The sequence below is a fragment of the Phalacrocorax carbo genome (genome assembly GCF_963921805.1).
Source record: "Phalacrocorax carbo chromosome W unlocalized genomic scaffold, bPhaCar2.1 SUPER_W_unloc_6, whole genome shotgun sequence".
Lineage (NCBI taxonomy): Eukaryota > Metazoa > Chordata > Aves > Suliformes > Phalacrocoracidae > Phalacrocorax > Phalacrocorax carbo.
The window spans coordinates 53,236-73,352 of NW_026990257.1; the positions used below are offsets into that span (position 1 = coordinate 53,236).

A 20,117-nucleotide genomic window follows, 5' to 3' on the forward strand; every position below is an offset into this window, starting at 1 on the left:
GTGTTGCGTGCGGTTTGTTTCGGCGGTTAATTCCTCACCTCCCCGGCTCCCCGGGGTTTTGCGCCTCTCGTTGTTCTCCTTTCCATTGCATTTCTGTTGTTGTTTCTTTTAATATGAGTTATTAAACTGTTCTTATCTCAACCCACGAGCATTACCCTTCTGATTCTCTCCCCCATCTACCGGTGGGGGAGTGAGCGAGCGGCTGTGTGGGGCTGAGCTGACGGCTAAACCACAGCACCTTCATTAAGCAAGCTATTAAAAATTGCCTCCAAAATCCTGCAAAAGAATACAAGAAGTCCAAAATATTTGGATTCTGAACTAGTGAAACGCTCTCTCTTCCTCTCAATGTGTGGGCATTTACTACCTTCTTGAATTACTCAATAATATTTTTTCCTTCAGTTTTATCATATTTTTCTCTAAACCCAGAAATGCGCAGAGCTAGAAGAGAAAGTATGTGTAATTTTTAATGTAGTCTAGTAAAAAACACAAGTGAATATTGTGAGACGTATACAACAAATAACACTGATGCAACATATCACATATTAAGCTAAGTTTTGACCGATGACATCTTCAGTGCCCTCTTTGGGAGCATTCCTAGAATGCATTTTCAGAGAAGTCCCAATCCTACAAAAAGGCATGTTTGTAACTGAATGACAGGGAGCAGCAACATTGCTTTTAATATATATCACACTGGAAAAAATTGTATGAACATGTGAAGTAATAGTATAAATCAAACCTGTATCACAGTGAATATAAAAAAATGTATTAGCTTTGTTATTTCACAGTTTTAACTGCTTTCAATACAAAAGGTTTAATGGCTACTGAAGGAATTTCTTTTAATATGGAAAGATTCTGGCAGATATTCACAAAGATTTTGCTTAAATTTTATTAAAAATAGTTAAGTATTTTGAAAGCCTAAAATAAAGAATTACAGATGACAAAACCTTTCAATAACCTAAGCCAGCTCATTAAGCCACAGAAATTATATCAGGATCTGACAGTTACTCTGTTTAAGCTGAGAGATACGTTAGGCATGCAGAAATACTGTTATTTTAATTAAGATAGTTAATTGTTTTGTTGAATTGTTTGGAGACAATATGAAAATTAGGCTCCTTTAAGGAATCACAGACTCACAGAATAGTTGAGGTTAGAAGGGACCTCTAGAGACTGTCTAGTCCAACACACACACCACACACACCACACACACACACCCCCCCCCGATACTTGGTATAGGCTCAGTTGACTCTGATGCCTCCCTTGACGGAGCTTGTTCCGCCTCAATTGTTCCCAGGGCACTATACCTGTTCTGTAATTGCAGATCTGCAGGCAGAGGAGTCGTCTTCATTCTGTTGCCAGAAGTCACAAGCTTCAGGTCCTCCCTGACATGGGAGTCTCCATCTACTGGTTATAGGGTCACATGATAATTTGGGTTGGAAGGGTCCTCAGTAGGTCATCTAGTCCAACCTCCTCAAAGCAGGGTCAGCTACAAGATTGGACCAGGTTGCTCAGGGCTTTATGCTCCTCTGAGCACAGCCTCTAAATGTACCTCCTTTGCATCATTTGCAAGCTTTTGCCTCTGCAGGGTCTCTGAAGACCATCTCCTGCCCATGCTACGCAGCTGTATTGGGAGCCTTATGGAAGACATTGTATTCGAGGAGTTAGGGATCTTGAACAGGCTGTCTACTCTATTGGGGCTTGTACTTAGGGCTTGAGAAGCCCATATGTTATTAATATAACCTGTAGCTTGCAATATCTCTTTGGTAAAGGTAAATTGTATGTGGATCAAGGGGTGGAATGTGGAGATCCTGACCGAGAAACCGTTGCACATTGAGGAGCTAGTGATCCACATAACAGTTAATGGGAGTAGGCCCAGGCCTGTGCTGCGCTGCACAAATTCCTTGGCCACAGGATAAACTCAGACAGCTCATTGTAACTGAGGAGCCTGCAGGCAGCTCCCACTTGGTACCGGTGACTACGCCACCTACATGGCCTCGCCTTTATCTAACAGTGCAGCAACAAGTTCTCATGAGAATATCCTTTAGGAATAGAGTTGTTTTCCTGTAAGGAAATTATATAATAGCTTGCAGTTTCAAGCAGTCCCAAGCTGCACGCAAACTGCACTCTCGCCTACCAGTTATATAGCTGCTTCCCAAGCACCAACTGAATCATCTTTGAATTTTTTTTTAACTGCCTTACCTCATTTTCTTCCTCATGTTCTAATATAGCCTGTAGAAAAGCCCTCCGCTCATGGCTTGAAGATTTCTGATCAAACATTCCAGCCTGAATAACTTTTTGATCTACATTCAGTTTATACTTTGCAGCAGCGAGTATCTTCTCCTCCACACTGTTCACAGTGCACAGTCGCAGGACTCGAACCTCATTCTGCTGACCAATTCGATGAGCTCGGTCTTGAGCCTGCAAGTCCTATTAGGCAACTGTAAAATGTGTTCGTCTGATTCGTGTCAATATGGAACAATGCTAGAGTCACACGGTGCAGTGTGACCCTCTAGCATTTGACCGTTCTGTTTGTGCTTGTGTAACGGAGAGGCCGTTCAGTGTTCAATTGAATTGTTAACTGTCTTAATGGTTGGGATGTTGATTGACAATTTGTGTAGTTAATTGTTAAGAAAGAATTTTAGTTAGGAGTAGAAACTAACATCTGAGAATTTTAACAAGATAATAAATAATGCTTAGGCCAGACAAGACGGCATTAGCAATGAATGCTTCACTGTCAAGAGGCCGCCTAAAAGGATACAACTCAGTAACTTCAAGGACTAACAGTGGAAACATCTTGCTACAAAGGAGAGAAAGAAGATAAGGGAAGGCCACAAATCAGCCAGCAGTGATAACAGGGAACTTCTTGGCTCAGGAGGCGCTGAAGCATGAAAACTGGGGGAAAGGTAATTCCGGCAGGGGGAGATTGCGACCACCGACCCAATTCAGGACCAAAAAGACTTGCCCCCCCACACCTGTAAAGAGCATGCGTGCTCATCTACATGGCAAGCGTGGCTAATTTAACTACGGCTGACCAACGGCAAGTGGAATGCTTATCACTGACCAAAGAGTGTAAACTTAGGCGTGTTTTTACTAATTGTTATTAATTAAGTAACTGAATATAAACCCTGTAGTATCGTATGACGGTATGCACGTTAGGCGGAAGGATCCCCCGTGCATCCAGCGCTGCTTGCTTGTCTCTATTCAATAAATTGTATACTTTGATTAAAATTCCTTTGAAGGCTAAATTAATCATAACAATTGGGGGCTCGTCCGGGATGGTCTTGGTTCCTGAATTCTGACTTGATCTAGGAGGGGCGCCCCACCATTCGGTGGCTCCTGGTCAGGTTGGGTCAGGGCTAACGCCATCCTGAACCCGAACAGGGACAAGCAAGGAATTTAATTTTTATAAGCTCCCTTGCCGGCTGCAGCAGTTTGTTTTGCCCGTAATTCTGCGCGCGAAGATCCAAACGAAGACGACGGAGTCGTAAGTATTTAGGCTGTATACCGTTTGGTTGGGTGGGATTCGGTTGCCTGTGTGTGTAAGAGTGTGACTGAGACAGAACCTAGTTCTGAAGTGATTGTGGAGGTCTTCTAACCGCGGTTCCAATCTCCCGCGAGGGACTTGGCCGGTGAAGGACCGAAGCGATTCCTATAGGATTCGTGGGTGGGTGATAGGTCCTAAACCCCCTGCAAGACACTCTTACCGGTAACCAAGGGCTGTAGGAATTGCCACAGTAAAATTCCTAGATGGGTCAGACAAATTCGAGGACCCAGGACCAGAAGAAAGGGAGCAAATTACCAGACATACCATCAGAAAGTCCATTGGGAATAATGATTAGAAATTGGAATGAAAGGGGCCCCAGAAAAGGAAAAAGTAAATTAAAATTGGCTCAATATTGTATGGTTGAATGGCCGAAGAAACCTTTAAGACCACTTGTCTTTTGGCCTGTTTTTGGATCTTTTGAAGACTGGATTTGCCAGGCCTTGAATATATATGTTAATTCAAAGGAACCTTTTAGTCAGGAGGAAAGTGAATACGCAGAATTATGGATCAGGACTTCACGTCCTTTTCCAGCCTCAATACTTACATTAAAGAAAAGAGATGAAAACTTTGAGGAAGAAGAAGGAGATAAAAATGAAAAAGGAAGGGAAAAAGATGATAAATGGGAACCACTGGATAACCTGCCGCCCCCATATCCTAATAATTCACCTCTGGCAGCGGCTTCCCCTCCAGTGGCCGTAGTATCTCCACCAGTCCCACTGTTATCCCTGCCTCCCCCACCAACAGCACCGGAATTAGATAAACCACCGGCTGCATGTACGAGAAGTAGGACTGCCGTATCTGAGGGGGCTTGTCTATATCCCTTACGAGAGGTCCCCCTCGGAGGCAATCAGGGAGGCATCGGGTTTGTGGCAGTCCCATTAAATACCACAGATGTAAGAAACTTTAAGAAAGAAATGGGGACCCTATTAGATGATCCCCTCGGAGTATCTGAAAAACTAGATCAATTCCTAGGCCCCAAATACTTATACCTGAGAAGAAATACAGTCCATTTTAGGAATCCTATTTACTGCTGAAGAAAGGGGAATGATTAGACAAGTTGGAATAAGGATTTGGGAAAGACAGAATCAGGCAGGGCTCCCGGGAGATCAGAAATGGCCAAATGTGGATCCCCACTGGGATCATCAACAACCTCAAGGAAGACAGAATATGAGGGATTTGAGAACGTTAATCATACAGGGAATAAGGGAAGCAGCCCTGAGGACTAGGGCCGCTAAAATTAATGTAGTACAAACACAGGAGGACATCAGCAAAAAAACACAGGAGGAGAAAGAGAAGAAGTTTGCCCCTGAAGAAAAGATAAAAATGGAAAAAATAGGGGCTAAGTTAGAACAAGGAAAATGGATATTGCCTGACCGGAGAGAAATTCTGCCGAAAGCCTATGCCAGACAAATATTGGAACGTTTGCATGCGCAAACACATTGGGGTACAAAGGCGTTAAGTGATCATTTCCTTAAACAATTTGGCTGTATTGGGATTTTTGAAATAGCAAAGCAGATTACACAAGGATGCTTAACTTGTCAAAAGGTAAATAAGAAAGTGTTTCGACAAGTAGCAATAGGAGGGAGAAAAACAGCTTACAGACCTTTCGAGAAAGTACAAATAGATTTTACTGAACTACCTAAAGTAGGGAGAATAAAATATTTATTGGTAATAGTAGATCATTTGACACAATGGGTAGAGGCTTACCCTGTAGCACGGGCTACAGCACAGATGGTGGTAAAAATTTTATTGGAACATTTGATACCTAGATATGGGATAATCCAGTACATTGATTCTGACCAGGGCACACACTTTACTTCCAGAATAATAAAACTATTATGTCAATCTTTAGGCATTCAGTGGGAATACCACACTCCATGGCACCCACAAAGTTCGGGGAAGGTAGAAAGAATGAATCAAACAATAAAACAACAATTGGCTAAATTAATGATTGAGACACAAATGCCTTGGACAAAATGCTTACCATTGGCACTGTTAAATATAAGAACTAAACCATACAGTGAGACTGGATTATCACCATATGAGATGTTATATGGCATGCCCTACTTTCAAGGGATGCCTTTGGGGAATAATATAATTGAAGACCATAGTATCCAAAAATATATAATTACCATTGGAAAAAGATTAAAAGAGTTAAGGGAGATTGGGATGGTGGCCCAGACACCACCTTTAGGATTTGCAATTCATCAGTTAGAACCAGGAGATAAGGTTCTAATAAAAACATGGAAAGAAAGAAACTTATCTCCCCTTTGGGAAGGACCTTTCCTTGTTTTATTAACTACAGAAACGGCTGTGAGAACTGCTGAAAAAGGGTGGACACGTGTCGCGAGTGAAAGGTCCAGTGAAGGAGTGGACAGTCACATCTGAACCCGGAGAAACTAAGCTAACCATCAGAAGAACCTGACGAGGACATCGTCAAGGAACATAAGCCAAGTTGCTGTGGGAATTTTATTGTGACTACTCCTGTAGAATTGGTAAACGGAGAAGCTCCTAAATGAATACCCATTAGGGGAGACAATATGTCAATAACAAGGATCAGTTAAATATTGGTTCCTGGGAATAGCAATAGGCTATCCATGGTATACCCTGGATTTCTTTCAGACATAGCATACGAATCCTTAAATACATTGAGGTAACTCAGGAAAGGACACCCCTTAAGATTATGGAAGAGGGCAAGACCGGATAGGGAACTGGTGCTGTGGTTTGAAAAAGTCTGCCAAGGGCTGCAATCCCTTTGGGCCGTGACTGCCAATCACTATGGCCCTTACCGGACCTCTTCTAGCCCTGCTTGGGGTGAGTTCCTTAACCCTGGCTGTGACAAACAACTGCAGTCAATGTGTGATAACCACTAGAAGGAGACGGATAAGTTCCCAAACTTTGGTATATCATACTGTCTACGACTGTAAAGGCCAGGAAATAGGAAGCTGCATTCATAATCTGACCCAGTATGCTTTATGCAGAGAAGGTAACAGGACCGTATGCTATGATCCAAAAGAACTCCCTTACCAATATTGGGTAGAAATGAAAACAAATTCGGAAGTAGAAAGACTAATTGGAACAAGTAAGGTTATAGCATTTTATCATGAAATAGAAACAGGGGTAAAATATGAAATTCCCACAGTTGCTAAAAATCTATTTGTAAATCTTGCTGAAAACATTGCGAAGTCACTGAATGTAACCAATTGTTATGTTTGTGGTGGGACAAACCAAGGTGAACGATGGCCATGGGAGGCTATGGAGAGCAACATAAGTAACCCCTATGTCTGGAAAACAATGGGAAAGAGTAATAGGAAACAACAATGGGTGCTTCAGACAAGTATAATTGGAAGGAGTTGCTGGCAGAATCTAAAAGACAATGGAAGACCAGTAGGTAATCTAGAGTGTGAGGGAGGTTACCTATGGAATGAAATTCAGAACAATTGGGATACGTGGGGAAACCCACTGGAGATGATCGATCCAAGAATTGGACCAATGGAACAAATATACCAAATGGTTGGCCAACTCCTGAAGGACAGTATTGGATTTGCGGCAAACTGGCTTATGCAAATTTACCGAAAAATTGGACAGGATCTTGTGTATTGGGAACTATAAGACCCAGTTTTTTCCTGTTACCCATAAGTCAGAAAGAGCGACTGGGAGTCCAAGGGTATGTTGAGGCTGATGAGTTAAAAAAAAAAAAAAAAACACAAACAAAAAAAACGTCATAAGCGGAGCTTACAAATTGGAAATTGGAAAGATAATGAATGGCCTCCGGAGAGGATTATTGCTTATTATGATCCAGCTACATGGGTAGAAGATGGATCTTGGGGCTACAAGACCCCAATATATATGTTAAATAGAATAATTAGATTACAGGCTGTGGTAGAAATAGTTGTAAATAAGACTGGAGATGCACTTGGATTAATTGCAAAACAGAACACCAAAATGAGAACTGCTTTGTATCAAAACCGCTTAGCTTTGGATTATTTGCTAGCACAAGAAGGAGGAGTGTGTGGAAAATTTAACCTTAGTAACTGTTGTCTAGAAATAGATGATGAAGGAAAAGCTGTAAATGAACTTGTAAAAGAAATTAAGAAAATCGCACACGTCCCAGTTCAAACTTGGAATGGAATCAATCTAGGAGAATTAGGGTGGAACTTTATGGATGGTAATTGGCTTACTAAAATTGGAATAGCTGTACTGGGGATATGTGGAGGACTGTTAGTAATTCCATGTTTAATACCCTGTTTTACTAGACTAATACACTCGGTTATACAAGGAATGCAGATAACTGCAATACCTGTTGATCCAGAAACAAGGAAAAAGAAAACTCATTCCTTGATGATAATAAAGACAAAAGAAGACCCAAAATTGATACCAATTCAGCAAGTATTGACTAGATTGGAAACAAAAACACGAATCAATGCCATAAAAAGAAAAGATGAGGGATTGTAAAATGTGTTCGTCTGATTCGTGTCAATATGGAACAATGCTAGAGTCACACGGTGCAGTGTGACCCTCTAGCATTTGACCGTTCTGTTTGTGCTTGTGTAACGGAGAGGCCGTTCAGTGTTCAATTGAATTGTTAACTGTCTTAATGGTTGGGATGTTGATTGACAATTTGTGTAGTTAATTGTTAAGAAAGAATTTTAGTTAGGAGTAGAAACTAACATCTGAGAATTTTAACAAGATAATAAATAATGCTTAGGCCAGACAAGACGGCATTAGCAATGAATGCTTCACTGTCAAGAGGCCGCCTAAAAGGATACAACTCAGTAACTTCAAGGACTAACAGTGGAAACATCTTGCTACAAAGGAGAGAAAGAAGATAAGGGAAGGCCACAAATCAGCCAGCAGTGATAACAGGGAACTTCTTGGCTCAGGAGGCGCTGAAGCATGAAAACTGGGGGAAAGGTAATTCCGGCAGGGGGAGATTGCAACCACCGACCCAATTCAGGACCAAAAAGACTTGCCCCCCCACACCTGTAAAGAGCATGCGTGCTCATCTACATGGCAAGCGTGGCTAATTTAACTACGGCTGACCAACGGCAAGTGGAATGCTTATCACTGACCAAAGAGTGTAAACTTAGGCGTGTTTTTACTAATTGTTATTAATTAAGTAACTGAATATAAACCCTGTAGTATCGTATGACGGTATGCACGTTAGGCGGAAGGATCCCCCGTGCATCCAGCGCTGCTTGCTTGTCTCTATTCAATAAATTGTATACTTTGATTAAAATTCCTTTGAAGGCTAAATTAATCATAACAGCAACGAATATGGAATGATGCATAACGTAACTGCTACACAAATCACTCCCTGCTTAAAGGACACTGTAACGTTGGGTTTTATTAGCATAACAAAAAGAAGTGCTCAAGCTACAGCCCACCACAATTCATCTAGCTCATTCCTGACTATCCTCCTTCTTGGGAGTTCATCAGACCCAGGCAGGCAAACTGGAGGGAAAAAAATATGTGCATGCTCTGTACAAGGTGAATGCAGTAAGTCTAACACTTCTTGAAAGCATGTGCAGTAAGTGACCATGATAGGCCACAGTGTGCAATTCTTCTCTGCCACTCAGAGTTCATGGCCTTTCAGGCCAGAAAGGAACCCTGACATAAAGCAACTCTCCAGCCCAGGTACAAGAACAGAGGCAACAATATAAATAGGTATACATTATAAAGTACAGATATAAACCTGTGTAGCTAAAGCAAACCACTATTTCTGAATATCTTAAATGCATTAGTAATTTTATGTATTGGGTCTGGCTAGAATGGAGTTAACTTTCTTCATACCAGCCTGTCAGGGGCTTTTGCTGGTTTTGTCTGGGATAGAGTTAATTTTCTTCATAGTAGCTAGTATGGGGCTATGTTTTGGATTTGTGCTGAAAACAGTGTTGATAATACAGAGATGAGTTTGTCATTGCTGAGCAGTGCTTACACAGAGTGTAAAATGTGTTCATCCGATTCGTGTCAATATGGAACAATGCTAGGGTCTCACGGTGAAGTGTGACCCTCTAACATTTGACCGTTCTGTTTGTGCTTGTGTAACCGAGGGCCGTTCAATTGACTTGTTAACTGTCTTAATGGTTGGAATGTTGACTGGCGATTTGTTAAGTTAATTGTTAAGAAATAATTTTAGTTAGGAGTAGAAACTAACACCTGAGAATTTTAACAAGATAATAAATAACGCTTAGGCCAGACAAGAGGGCATTAGCAGTGAATGCTTCATTGACAAGAAGCCTCCTAAAAGGATACAATTCAGTAGAACTTCAAGGACTAACAGTGGAAACATCTTGCTACAAAGGAGAGTGCCAAGATAAGGGAAGACCACAAATCAGCCAGTAGTGATAACAGGGAACTTCTTGGCTCAGGAGGCGCTGAAGCATGGAAACTGGGGAAAAGGTAATTCCGGCAGGGGGAGATTGCAACCACCGACCCAATTCAGGACCAAAAAGACTTGCCCCCCCCACCCGTAAAGAGCATGCGTGCTAATCTACATGGCAAGCGTGGCTAATTTAACTACGGCTGACCAACGGCAAGTGGAATGCTTATCACTGACCAATGAGTGTAAACTTAGGCGTGTTTTTACTAATTGTTATTAATTAAGTAACTGAATATAAACCCTGTAATTTTGTATGATGGGATGCACGTTAGGCGGAAGAATCCCCCGTGCATCCAGCGCTGCTTACTTGTCTCTATTCAATAAATTGTAAACTTTAATTGGAATGCCGTTTAAGGCTAAATTAATTATCACACAGAGTCAAGGCCTTTTCTGCTTCTCACACCACCCCACTAGTGAGTAGGCTGGGGGTGCACAAGAAGGTGGGGGGGGACACAGCTGGGACAGCTGACCCCAACCACCCAAAGGGATATTCCATACCGTATGATGTCATGCTCAGCATATAAAGTTGGGGGAAGAAGAAGAAGGAAGTGGAGGACGTTCAGAGTGATGGCGTTTGTCTTCCCAAGCAACTGTTACGCATGATGGAGCCCTGCTTTCCTGGAGATGGCTGAACACCTGCCTGCCGATGGGAAGGAGTGAATGAATTCCTCGTTTTGCTTGGCTTGCATGTGGGGCTTTTGCTTTACCTATTAAACTGTCTTTCTTTCAACCCACAAGTTTTCTCACTTTTACCCTTCCGATTCTCTCCCTCATCCTACCAGGGGGGAGTGAACGAGCAGCTGTGTGGTGCTTCATTGCCAGCTGAGATTAAACTGTGACAGGGCTTGTCCAGAATGGTGCTGTGTCATGGATTTGTCACCAAAAGAGTGTTGATAATGCAGCAGTGTTTTGGCTATTGTTGAACACTGCTTGCACAGCGTCAAGGCCTTCTCTGTTTCTCACTCTGCCCGCCCCCCGCCAGGGAGTAGACTGTGGGTGGGCAAGGAGTTGGGAGGGGACGCAGTCAAGACAGCTGACCTGAACTGGCAAAAGGGATATTCCATGCCATATAATGTCATGTTCAGCAATAAAAACTGGACAGAGTGTGTGCGGGGGGTGGGGTGGGGGTGTATATGTGCGTTCGCTTCCAAGGTAGAATAGAACAGAACGGAACGGAACAGAGTAGAACAGAATAGTTTAGTTCAGTTGAAAGGGGCCTACAATGATCATCCAGTCCAACTGCCTGACCACTTCAGGGCTGACCAAAAATTAAAGCGTCTTATTAAGGGCATTGTCCAAATGCCTCTTAAACACTGACAGGCATGGGGCATTGACCACCTCTCTAGGAAGCCTCTTCCAGTGTTTGACCACCCTCTCGGTAAAGAAATGTTTCCTAATGTCCAGTCTGAACCTCCCCTGCACAGTGCAGTTTTGAACCATCCCCACACATCCTGTCACTGTATCCCTCTTCACCAGGGAGAAGAAATCAGCACCTCCTTCTCCACTTCCCCTCCTCAGGAAGCTGTAGAGAGCAATGAGGTCACCCCTCAGCCTCCTTCTTTCCAAACTAGGCAAGCCCAAAGTCTTTAGCCACTCCTCATAGGACGGCCCTTTCACCAGCTTTGTTGCCTTCCTCTGGGCACATTCAAGGACCGTAACATCCTTCTTAAATTTTGGGGCCCAGAACTGCACACAATACTCAAGGTGAGGCTGCACCAACGCTGAGTACAGCGGGACAATCACCTCTTTTGACTGGCTGGTTATGCTGTGTTTAATGCACCCCAGGATGCGGTTTGCTCTCTTGGCTACCAGGACACGCTGCTGACTCATGTTGAGCCTACTATCAACCAGCACCCCCAGATCCCTTTCTGCAGGGCTGCTCTCCAGCCACTCCTCTCCTAGTCTATACTTGCGTCCAGCATTACTCCATCCCAGGTGCAGAATCCTGCATTTGTTCTTGCTAAATTTCATGGCATTAATCATTGCCCAATGCTCCAATTTATCCAGATCCCTCTGTAAGGCCTCTTTGTCTCTCAAGAGAGTCAACAGCACCTCCCAGCTTAGTATTGTCAGCAAGCTTGCTAAGGGTGCATTCAACGCCTGCATCCAGATCATTGGTAAAAATATTGATTGGAACCAGCCCTAGAATTAAGCCCTGAGGAACACTGCTGGTGACTGGTTGCCTGCCAGATGTAGCCCCATTCACTACAACCCCTTCAGCCAGTTCTTCACCCAGCGCCCTGTGTACCTGCTCATCTCACAGTTGGGCAACTTGCCCAGAAGGATGCTGTGAGGGACAGCATCAAAAGCCTTACTAAAACCCAGAAAGACTACCTCCACCGCCTTCCCTTCATCCACTAGGCGGGTGACCTTATCACAAAAGGATATCAAATTGGTTAAAGAGGCCTTTCCCTTTGTGAGCCCATGTTGGCCGTGCCTGATGATTGCACTGTCCTTTAAATGCCTTTCAGTAGCACCCAGTATGATCTTCTCCATAATTTTTCCAGGTACTGAGGTTAGACTTAACAGGTCTGTAGTTTCCTGGGTCTTCCGTCACACCCTTCTTATAAATTGGAGTAATGTTGGCTAGCTTCCAGTCATCGGGGACCTCCCCAAACGCCCAAGACCTTTGGTAGATGATCGAGAGGTAGCAAACGCTGTAACGTTTGCGAGCTCCTTCAGTACTCTGGGATGAATCCCTTCAGGCCCCATGGACTTATGAGCATTCAGCTGATACAACTGCTCCCTTACAATTTCAGTGTCCACAAATGGAAAGTCACTGTTCCTGCAGTCATGGTCCTCCAACTCATAGGACCGGGCAGCCCAAGGTCTATCACTGATATTAAAAACTGGGGCAAAAAAAGCATTGAATGCCTCTGCTTTTTCTTCATCCCTATTTGTCAGGTGACCACCTTCATCAAGTATCAGTCCAATGTTTTCCTTGGGCCTCCTCTTGCTATTAACGTACTTAAAAAAGCCTTTCTTGTTGTCCGACACGACGCTGGCCACTTTCAATTCTAGTTGAGCTTTAGCCTTTCATGTCTTCTCCCTGCATATGAGAACCATGGCTTTGTAATCTTCCTGCAAAGCCTGACCTCACTTCCAGAGATCATACAATTTCTTTTTCCACCCGAGTTCCAAGAGGAGTTCCCTGTTCAGCCAAGCTGTTCTTCTGCCCTGCTTGCTTGACTTGCGACACCATGGGATTGCCTGCGCCTGTGCTTTTAAAAGGCGATTCTTAAAAGCTGACCAGCACTCATGCACCCCTAAGCCCTCAAAAGCAGATTCCCAGGGGACACCGGTAACTAGCTCCCTGAGTAGCTTAAAGTTTGCTCTCTTGAAATCCAGGGTAGCAACTCTGCTGACCTTTTTTCTCATTACACTGAAAATTTTACACTCAACGGTTTCATGATGACTGTGGCCAAGGCAGCCACCTACCATCGCATCCCCCACGAGTCCGTCTCTAGTCACAAACAACAAGTCTAGGAGGGCATATTTCCTAGTTGGCTCACTGAGTACTTGTGACAAGAAATTATCGTCCACAAACTTCAGGAATTTCCTAGGCTTGTTTGTCACAGCGGTACGATATTCCCAGCTGATGCCTGGGAAGTTGAAATCTCCCATAAGGACAAGGGCTACCAATCTAGAGATTTCTCCTGATTGCCTATAGAATAAGTCATCAGTGCTATCATCCTGGCTGGACGATTGATAGTAGACACCCACGACGACATCTGCTTTGTTTTCCATCCCCCTAATCCTCACGCAGGGACTCTCAACCACATCATCCCTAACTGTGAGGGCTGTACAATCAAACCTCTCTCTCACATACAGTGCAACTACCTCCACTTCACCTGCCCTGACTATCCCTCCTGAACAGCCTCCATCCCTCCATCCCAGCACTCCAGTCTTGGGACTCATTCCACCAAGTCTCACTAATACCAGTGACAGCATGGCTCTGGGAACAGACCAACACTTCCAGTTCATCCTGTTTGTGTCTCATACTGCATGCATTGGTGTACAGGCATTTCAGATGTGCTCCTAGGCCCTGAGTGCTCTCTGGAGCAGAGTAAATGCTCCCATTAGTATTGCCAGCCTCAGGCGATGCCATGCCAACCCTTGGTTTACCTTCGGCAATCCTCTTGGTATCCCCTTCCCCCACTGATTCTAGTTTAAAGCCCTCTCAATCAGTCCTGCCAGCTTACGAGCAAAGATGCTTTTCCCCCATCGGGTCAGGTGGATCCCGTCAGGGCCCAGCATACCTTGTGTTTCAAAGACACTTCCATGGTTATAAAAACCAAAGTTCTGGCAGAGGCACCAGTCCCAGAGCCAGGTATTGGTGTCTTGGGCATGCCTGTTTCTTCCAGTGTCTCTTTTATATCTTTCCTTCACTTATTAAACTGTCTTTATCTCAACCCAGGACTTTTCATCCTTTTGGCCTTCTGATTCTCTCCCCCATTCCACTAAGGGGCTAGTAAGCAAGCGACTGTGTGGGTGCTTAGCTGATGACCAAGGTCAACCCACCACAATGTGGGGCACCAAAAAGGACTGTGGTGGGTTGACCCCGGACAACGGCCAAGCACCCACACAGCCACTCGCTCACTCTCCTCTCCCGTGGGATGGGGAGAAAATAGAAGGAAAGCGAGAAGAATGGTTGATCGAAATAAAGACAGTTTAATAGGTGAAGCAAAATCTGTGCGTGCAAGTAAAGCAAAAGAAGGAATTTATTTATTATTTCCTTTTGGCAGGCAGATGTCCGGCCACTTCCTGAAAAGCAGGACCTCAGCACACATAATGGTTGCTTGGGAAGAGAAATGCTGTGACCACAAATGTTCCCGCTTCCTCCTCCTTTCCTTGAGCTTTTATTGCTGAGCATGATGACATATGGTATGGAATATTCCTTTGGACAGTCTGGGCTGTGTCCCCTCCCAGCTGTCCCGGCTGTGTCCCCTCCCAGCTTCTTGCTCACCCCCAGTCTACTCGGTGGTGGGGCAGAGTAGGAAAAAGCAAAAGCTTTGCGGCTGTGCAAGCACTGTTCGGCAACAGCCAAAACACTGGTGCATGCACTATCAACACCGTTTTGGTCACAAATCCAAAATACAGCACCATATGGGCTGCTATGAAGAAAATTAACTCCATCCCAGCCAGACCCAGTATAGACTCTAGTCCAGCTACAAGAACAGAGGCAAAAATATAGCTGGAGAGAGATATATATATAATATAATCTAGCTATAGACCTGTGTATCTAAAGCAAATCACTATTCCTGAGAATCTTAAATGCATTAGTAATCTTAGAAATTATTTCATCTGCTGCATGAGCTTTTAACTTTGCATGGAGAGCCATTTATTAGTGCCTTATGATTAAAGGGTGAACAAAGTTATACCAATGAAACAGAAAATGTAGACTGTAAGACTCTAACTTTGAGGATTCCCTGACACTCAGAAAAACTGTATACACAGACACAGTATCACTTTACCAATTTAAAACAAAACACCACTTGACTGTAGAAGTTTGCCTTACCAATTCTTCTCAAAGCAGCATTTTATGATATACTTTCATTTCACTGTCAGTCTTCCCAAATTAAAACACAAAGCCTAAAAAAGCACAATTATTTCCATATTACAATAAAGATAATTAAATAAAAATAACCTGGTGAGGATTCCAATCACTATCAAAGATTATAACAGTGTCAGCAGCCTGGAGGTTCAAGCCCAGCCCTCCTGCCCTTGTACTCAGCAAGAAGATGAAGTACTGTGAGCCAGGTTCATTAAACTTCTTCAGCAGGGCAGCTCGATCCTCTGATTTTGTTGTACCTGAGAAGAAATTAAAAAAGAAATTAAAAGTAACCCCATGACAAAGAGCTGCTTCTGAAATAATTTAAAAGCAATCTTAGTTGTTTAAGGCACACGTGGAAGGGAAATTTTAGCTCACTTGTTCTTTGCCATCTCAGCTATATTTTCTATAATATAGACGCAAACACTAACCATGGATGTTTCAGCCAACTGTCTATAGCACTTGGGAGGAGGGTTCCCAAACTTTTATTTTAAGTAGGCTTGACATTTCAAAAGGGGACTTTGAAAAGATGCAACTATTTGACAACATTTTATGACCGACAGGTTTCAATAGATGATATACACACGCAATGTGGAGCTTCAGTTTTGATTAAGGCTTTATGAGCACTCGCAGAATCTAAATATTTTAAAAACTATATGTGTACACAAACACAGATTTATTAACGTTTCACTATTGGCATTAAACATCAAGATTAATATCAAGGGAACAAAAATTCTTAAAAGATCACATTCAAAACACAATGGTGACGATAGGGGAGGGAGAGAAAACAGAGGATTCGTCCATGGTAAAAGGCCTACACAAAGCTCTAAGTAACAACTAAGCACTGTACACATTGGCAACAAAGTGAATTTCCTGTACTTTGACAATCAGTTTTTACCGATCAACTTGGACTGACCCTCTGCTTGTTTTACCTTTTTACATCTCTGCCTGCAGCTGAAGACAGACAGAAGTTTGATATTTTTATTCGGATGTCCATATGCATATAGTACAACGGAGGAAGTTTTTCTACTACATAGTCAAATTGCTGAACCAGAAAAACACTGCCAAATTTATTTTCATTCAGCTTACCGTCAAGACGTAAGTAAAGGAAATTTCGAAATGCAAAATAGTCCTCCATAATGGTCATGAGTGATGTCATTTGACAGAAAAGAAGCACACGATGGTTAGTGGCTTGCAACTTAGGTAAAATACGATCAAGTAGTTCAAACTTCCCCGAAGCCCGATAAAGCTCAGCTCTGTTTAAGAGGAAAAAAAAACAATAAACGCCATGACAAACTTGCTTTTAGAAGAGTTTTTAATAATGCAGTCTAATTACAATTGTGTCATATGATGATTATAGATAGATTCCTTTACTCAGAGGAAAACAAAACTGATAGCACTTTTCTCTCTTTAAATCTGTTTATGATGTTGATTGAAATAAGAAAAAAAACCCACGTGAATTGCATCTATGTATTTATTTGTTAGGAAAGGGTTCCTTCCCCCAAATATAAGAATTCTGTGAACTCTCAAGCACATCAAATATCTTCCTTTATGAGCCCAGTATTTTTTTTTCCCCACGATTTCTCAAAATAAGCATTATTTCTGAAGTACATAAGCATTTTATTGGGTTAGATGCTCTCCCACAGGGTCTGCTTTCAATCAGCATCTACTGGAGCCACAAGTTACGTTCATTAAGTAAGTTAATGTTAGAATTGATTACTTTTCCACTCACTACTGTGCATGTGAAAGCAAAGGAGTCCAGACCAGACTGGTTTATATACAGAAACAATGTGAAAAGCTTGATAGTGGACATATTCTTTTATTGTATACAATTATAACTGTCCTGAACTATATTTGCTCTGATTACTAATCTTCTGTGCAAACAGACTGAGCACTAGGTTTGTATGCAAAGATGCTTAAGCCAAAAATCAGAAAGAGAATAACAAAGGTGGCTAAATGAGTAGGACAACCATATAGTTTAGAAAATCAAATTACACATAACTCTCCTCTAAGTCTAAATCTGTAGCCTTAAAATATAATCCATCATTAGGAACTGTATACTCAGTCCACAAGATACAAGGCCTTCTCAGATGTATAGATATATAATTGCTATGCAAAAGGCCAAACTATTTGAGAGACAGATGGTCTCGTATACTAATAAAGAAGAAAAGACACTGCTGACACTTAAACAGAAAGGGAGCCACGTGGAGGATACACACAACCTTGCTCAGAGCAAGACAGAAACCATTTCTAGCCAGTTGGACAGAAGTATTGAGAACAAATTTAAATCTATTTAATTTTTTAATCTAAGCAATGGAAAAAGTGCTAACATAACTTTAATTTGGAATAAATTAAAAAGGAAGAGTAGAAAAGAGAGAGAGTGAGAGAAATGAAACCCCCTGCTGAAATCCCTAAAGAATCTCCACAATAAATTTCAGACAGTAGAATCATAGAATCATTAAGACCGCTCCTTTGCCCTTCAGGACTTCCTCCCAAGGGACTCTCCCTGAACAGGCCAAAGTCTGCCCTCCGGAAGTCCACGGTAGTGGTAGTGCATAGTGTTTTTGTTGTTTGTAAATAAAAGGTTTATAAAGTTTTACCATATAAAGGTTTACCACGGCAGTGGTAGTGGATAGTGTCTTTGTTGTTTATAAAAAACTGAAGGGAGGGAGGGAGGCAGGGAGGGAGGCAGGAAGGATAGGCAGGAGGGAAGGCAGGCAAGTAGGCATTGATTTGTCTGCATGAAGACAGGATTTATTATTCAGTATATTGACATGCAGTGTGATAATCATCTTTCCCTATTTTCCTGAGACAGACAGAAGGGCAGAAAAGCTTCACATAACACTTAATACCAGCATATTTTGGTTTGGGTATGGATCCTGTGCCTCTCTGTCCTCCTATAAAAGGGCATGGAGGACAAAGGAACCAGGATTTTCCTTCAGGTCCCTCCCAAACTGAAGTCCATGCTAATGAAAAACTGATGAGAAGATGAGATATATCACAGGGTTGCTGTGGTTGCCTGCTGGGATATGCCCCTGATCGCCAAGTCATCTGGACATGAATAGTCTTCCGTGCTCTTAAATACCCTTCCATTACATCATGGCACTCTGAGAACTTTCTGATAGTGGGGAAGGTCCCTGGGCAAAGCGTCCTTGTTACCACCTAGGTTTCATTGAGAATCTGAAATATCTTTTTCAATGAGGGAAGGAGAGAGTCCTAATGTGAAAGTATGAATCCAACAGGTGGAAATCTGTAAACAGTCTTGAGCTTGAAGACATGGAATGATGGAGTCAAGTGTTATAAATAATTTAGGATGATATATGCACTTGGATTTTAGGATAGGGAAAAAACACACTGCCTTCTTGTACAGAATGAGAAAAAATATCAAAACTTTCTGTTAAGCCTGAAATATCTTCTGTAACTTCTAAATGAGATCATTGCCATGTGCAGACCCTAATGACTGATCCTTGAAATGGACATAGTAGATGTGGAATGAGGCAGTATCTCTCGTCCTTCCACTGGGTGTCACTAAGAACAGTCTGGCTCCATCTTCTTTATTCCTCCTACGAGGTATTTAGACATTTTGCTAAGGTTTCCCCCTAGCCATCTCTTCTCCAAGCTAAACAGTCCCAGCTCTAAGCTTCTCCTCATATGACAGATGCTCTTGTGGAATCAAAATAGTTAATGCCTCACAAGGCCTTTGCAGGCCTCACTACTTAAGAAACATTTGCAGCTAATGGTTTCAACAGTCAGCAAGATTCCATTAACATAAGAGTGAATTATTTGTAAAAGAATATACTGTCTAGACCCTCCTTATCTAAAGAATTCCCATCGCTGTTGATATTTACCATATCCTGCTTATCTGACAGTTTTGGTGAAGAACCTGGTTGTATAACCTATAAGGTATATAAACTCTGTAACTGCTCCATTTGCACAGGGTTCATATCAGCAGAGTCTCTCACTGCTGCTCTGTGTTCTCTCCTATAGCTATAGTAATAACCTGCTTCTGTTCTGACCTGATCTAAATAGTAATTCCAGTTATTCCATGATGCTCCAAACCCTTAGTTGTCTTTGTGGCCCTTTGCTGGACTCAATCCAGTATCCCTGTGTCTGTCTTGTACCAGGGAGCCCAGAACTGGATACAGTACTTGAGATGCAGCCTCAGCAGCGCTGAGTAGAGGAGAAGGATCTCCCACCTCGACCTGCTGGCAATGCTCTTCCTAGTGCAGCCCAGGATCCCTTTTTGCCATGAGAGTGCATTGGTGGCTCATGGTCAGATTCTTGTCTACCAGGACCCTCAGGTCCTTTTCTGCAGAGCTGCTTTCCAGCTGGTCAGCCCCCAACCTGTACTGGTGCATGGGTTTATTCCATACCAGGTGCAGGACATGGCATTTCCCTTTGTTGAACTGCCTATTTCTCCATCCTGTTGAGGTCCCTCTGAATGTCAGCACAACCACCTGGTGTATCAGCCACTCCTCCCAGTTCTCTATCATCTGCAGACTTGCTGAGAGTGCACTTTGTCCCAAGATCCAGGTCAGAAAATAAGAGGTTAAACAGTATGGGCCCCAGTATTGACCCCTGGGGGATACCACTAATGACTGGCCTCCAGCTGGACTTCATGCTTTTTGCTGTTGATGTACCTG

General features: G+C 42.8%; 1 long non-coding RNA gene across 1 annotated transcript; it reads right to left on the reverse strand.

Annotated features, from left to right (window-relative positions):
• Nucleotides 1-1,965: 1,965 nt before the first annotated feature.
• LOC135310894 (uncharacterized) lies at nt 1,966-16,739 on the reverse strand. Its single transcript, XR_010370845.1, has 3 exons — nt 16,564-16,739; nt 15,571-15,734; nt 1,966-2,424 (listed from the first exon to the last, which is right to left on the reverse strand). It is a non-coding gene; the product is annotated as an uncharacterized LOC135310894 (long non-coding RNA).
• Between the last annotated feature and the right edge of the window lie 3,378 nt (nt 16,740-20,117).